Source organism: Protopterus annectens, chromosome 1.part0 (assembly GCF_019279795.1).
Source record: "Protopterus annectens isolate FY-2018-M chromosome 1.part0, PAN1.0, whole genome shotgun sequence".
NCBI lineage: Eukaryota > Metazoa > Chordata > Ceratodontiformes > Protopteridae > Protopterus > Protopterus annectens.
In genome coordinates, this window is record NC_056725.1 from 1,287,787,414 (window position 1) to 1,287,792,578 (window position 5,165).

The window sequence follows — 5,165 nt, forward strand, 5'->3', positions numbered from 1 at the left end:
ACTTGCATCTTCTTTATCACATATAGATGCTCCCTGACCCATTCCCTTAACATATGATTAGTCTTGGTACATAGAAGGCAGGACATTTCGTACAAGACACTAAATACACCAAGTTTCTGGTTTTGCAATCTGCATAATGACTGAATTCATAAACTATATTTGTGGTAGGGTGAACAAACCTATTGCCATTAAGCATGTAAGAACAATGATTACAATTCTGGCAACCAAAGGTCCCTTGTCTCTGAGAATGAACTCTCTTAGTGTCACTGTCATTATAACAAAGTAGCCTCTGAAGTGACCTATTGTTCTTATAGGCAAAACTAGGATGACTACCTACAACATCTAGCACCTTTTCATCTAACGTATCTGCCAGTTCCTATATACTATATCACAAACAACTTTATTGTTTGAAGAATACAGAATAGTCACTCTACATTTACTGGAATGACTTGACCTAATGTCAGAAGATGTCATTAACTGTTTTTTCTTATCCTTAAAGTAGGGTCTTCCTCTATGCAATCTGTCTATGAAATTATCATCTCTTAAACAGATGCATTCTTCAGACTTATAACCTCTATCCAGAAACTCTTGCTCTAAATTTGTTAGGGCCACATTGTAGCTGGTGTTCAAACTAGTAAGTCTTGATACCCTAAGCCCCTGTTCTTGAATTAGGTGGCCCAAGAAATTTAGAGCAAGAGTTTCTGGATAGAGGTTATAAGTCTCAAAAATGCATCTGTTTAAGAGATGATAATTTCATTTTATGTTGGTCAGACCTCCAGACCTTGGAAATTGTGCAAATCAGTCCATATTACTGACATAAATTGCAAAAGATAATGCATCTCCTTAGTAAAACATAAGAACAATATAGGAGTGCAGTATTTACATTTATAGGTATTGATACATTCATTTTATTTGTATTTATTTTATTTTATTTTACATTTGTTTACTAGGAAAGTCTGACTGGACACAGGTCCATTTTCAGCAAAGGCCCGGGGAGAAAAGCTCCAATTACAGACATACATATTAACAGATATTAAGTGTTACAGCATTCAAGTGAGTACATAGAGATTAAATTACAGAGGTTATATAGAAATAAAGTGACAATGATTACATGAATAACAAATAAACACATTAGTAACAAACGTGATTGAGTGAGAATACCAATTAATTAATGGTAGAGAGTGGTATAATATTAAAGGAGACATTCAATGAGTTAATGATAGTTCTAGTATGAATTTGCATATTTTTATATGATGAAATGCAGTGATTTTTAGGGAGGTGCTTACCCAAGAGAGTTGGGTCTATATCTGATGATCGAAGTTCCAAAACTTCGAATCATTAATGGTCGAACCATAATGATCGAAGTCTCAGAACTTTGAACATAAAAAAAAAAAAAAAAGTAAACAAGATAAAAAATAACACTCCCCCCTCACCCCCGCTACTTAAATATACCAACTCCGAGATCGCACTACAGTACAGTAAAGGGAACTCTTCCTTTTCTGCGCTCTATGGCAATCTCCATTATATGATTTGAAGTCTTAAAACTTCGATCATTACATTTTGTTCTTTAATGATTCAAAGTTTTCAGACATCGATCATATGATAGGAACCCAGAGAGTTACAAGAACATAACCAGGTGTTCATAAAGTGGGACTTAAGGAGATTTTTAAATTGTGCAGTAGAGCAGTTGGAGGTCAGTGGGGTTGGTAGCTTACTCCATATTTTAGAGTGGTATTGGAGAAGAGAGACTTCCCAGCATCATTATTTGATGTGGTGGTATAACTGGAGCGTAAGGCTCTGTTTGTGGTATATGGTTGAACTAGATTATGGAGAGCTGCGATTTTCTCTGGGTGATGGAATATTTTGTGTGTAAAGGTTAATTAATTAAACTGTAGCAATTGAGGAAGTTCGAACCAGTTTAGCTGTTTTAGAGATGTACAGTGATGAGTCCTATATGGGGCCTCTATTGCAAACCTGGCAATTTTATTGTAACTAGATTCCAGTTTGTTTAAGTATGTCTTGTGGAGACTGGTTAGAACTAGGGAGTCATAGAGGAGGGTAGATAAGAGGTGTGTTCGAGCTATTGTGGCTTTTGTGTGTTTTATGAGAAATTGCTTGTTCTGATACAGGAGACCTAGCTTCTTGGGAACCTGTCAATTTCAATTCCAAGTAGTTTAGTGTGGGTTGTTTGGATGATCTTTGTTGTATTTTTAGACAAGATATTAAAAGAGTGGTACTTTGAGGGAAAGCTTGATGGGCTGAAAAGAAGTAGTTTTGTTTTGTTGGGATTAAGAATGCGTTGGGAGTTAGTGAGCCATGTTTTGACTGATAGAAAGGAATCTTAGATTATGGTGTGGAGGTCTTTTAGTGTAAGAGGTGCGCATATTAGGGTGGAGTCATCAGCATATTGTACTACTGACGCATCTGGTGTGGAGGTAGAGAGCTGGTTAGTAAATAGAGAGAATAGTAATGGCCCAAGGATGGAGCCTTGAGGAACCCCTAAGGCAAATGGAAGAGTTGGTGTTGCCTTTGTACTGCTGGCTGACATCCTGATAGGTAGCTTTGGAGCCATGTGATATGGAAGAACTAAGATTTAGAGTGGAGAGAATTTTGATAAGTTTATTATGGTTTACCATATGAAAGGCTTTGGATAAGTTAAAAAATATGGCAGATACAAATTGTCCACTGTTTCTATTGTGGCTAACTGTGTTAGTAAAGGACATTATAATACATACTACATTAATACATGAAGGACTACATAAAAGAGAGTGCCATGCTGTGTTATACAAAAAGAGAAATTTTGGATAGTCTCCTTAGGAACATTAAATCCCAATGCTACACCTGTATACCTTTTAGGAGGTTGTTGTACAATTAGATGTGTTATACTATAACTTTGAATCTATGTTTTGTATTAATTCTTTTGAACACTAGCTGGCACCATATCTAACGTTGTATATATTAGTGCCCTTCATTTTGTAAATGAACATTTCTTAAATCAGATTTTCTAGTAACAATGATTATTTACATCATTCTAAATTATAGACTTTCATTGATATTTAAAGCTGCACCTTAGTGTTATCTTCTTCTTGGAATATTAATACTGGTTTGCACATAGGGTGCCTCCATCCAGGTATGTTTAAAAGGAGGGATATTTCTCTTGTTAGGTAAATAATTTTGCTTAACCCTGATGACAAAAATACTTAGGGGTATTTTATTTTATTTTAGTAGCTGTTTCTCTTGACTGTTTAATTTTCATGATTTATATTTTAAAACTCTTTACAGTGTTTTGCTATGATCACACCTCCCAGGCGATATTTATATATTCGTATGGTGTACATCAAAATGAAAAACTGTATATCAATTAACAATTGTTTTCTTTGTTGTTATTTTTCTTTGTTAATGAGTGTAAATAGGGTGTAGATGGATTTTTTTTAAATACTAGCATGTTTTGTTGCTGACATTTGGTATATAGGAAGATTTAGTGATTTGATGACATTGTTTCATTATGCATACATAATCAATTTCTCATTATATTGCAGTTTTCTTCATGTGACTTCCTATTGCATTTAAAACTGGATATTATCAGCACAATGATTAGTTAACACTGAACCAGCTGTTTAGTGAAAGAATCTTTGTGCAGTCAGTTGTGTTTTGTGCTTATATAATATCTATATCTATAATAGTAGTGCATTTCTATCAAATGTACAAAACATCAAATTATTTTGCAGCACTCATAAATGAGTGAATGCATATAAGACTGACCCCAGGATTTAATAAAATCTTTGTAGGCACCATGTAGAGCTTACACAGAATGTACCCATGTACATGACCACAGTTCTCCCTCGGCAGCATGCCATGCATATTAATGATGGTGCACTGCCGAGGCAGAGCATAGGAACAAGGATATTGAATCTGTGTAGGCAGAAGTGTAGAAGCTATTCCATGGTTGTGGATGCCTGGTCAGATGTTGTGTACAGGGTGAAGCTCCCTGTAATGTTTTCTACTACTGTTGAAATCCTGTGAAGGTTTTTTAAATGTGTAATATATTTTTATTATGTGTTTGTTTTTATATTTTTTTTTACTGTTTGCATGGCACAGAGTGCAGCAGTCCCAAGCTGACACCTGCTACCCATCTAAAAATAGAAACCGGATGTAATTAATAATTTTTTAAATTGCTGTTTGCGCGCATGGCATGGAGCACAGCAAAGCTGAGCTGTGCTTATACATACATAGATGACACCTGCCAGACATCTAAAAATAGAAACCGGATGTAATTAATTATTTATTTTTTGGTTTTGTTTAAGCTTATTTGCATCACGGGGTGCTCAGCAACATTAACAGGTAGTCTAGTAGTATATGTGAAGGCATACTAGTTTTCATAATATCCAAGTAGCTAAATGGGTGGAGTTAGGGCCTAATGCTTAGTAGATCCTGGGTTTGAGTCCGTAGCAGTCATAACATGTCTGTAATTTAAGAAACACAAATCCAAACTAGCAAAACCGAAACAAGAAAAGAAAATGAGCAGGCAATGGAATATCCAACTGTTTATTGTACATAAGCACTTTCACTGAACAAAATACTTCAGCTTCTTCAGACAAGTAAAAACTATTCACTTCCCAGTTTAAAAACCTAACACAAACCTGCTGAGTCAGTGGGCTGGGCCAGCCCAAGTGCATGATGTCATGCAGCATTAAACATTTAAAGCAACATTGACTAATTAAACCATGTTGCCCAAATGACAGTCTTAAGCATCTAAAAAAGTTAATTAAAAAAAATGTCTGTAATTTAATTTACTGTTTTTGTTTAAAAACAAAATTGTTAAATATGGCAGTGCTGTGCAGTTCTAAGCACTGCTTAAACATGCTAACAGCTATTACAGTTTGCACGGTGCCAGGCTTCAATAAACCATGGTTGTGCAAGTTTTCACACTGCTCAGCTCTGCTTACATGGTTTGCATGATGCTAAGCAATGCGGCGCTTTTTTGAATGTTGCTCAGTAAAGTGTAAGGGTGGGAAAACAGCCTATATTAAGGCATATAGGCAGGAATTCTGCACCATTCGTTGCAGTCTGCTTATCTGCTGGTATGCCAGGTGGTGTTGAAGAGGGTGCATGTGTTCGGGTGCAGAGATGGGGTATGCAGGAGTCCAGGGCTTTTGTTGGGCTCC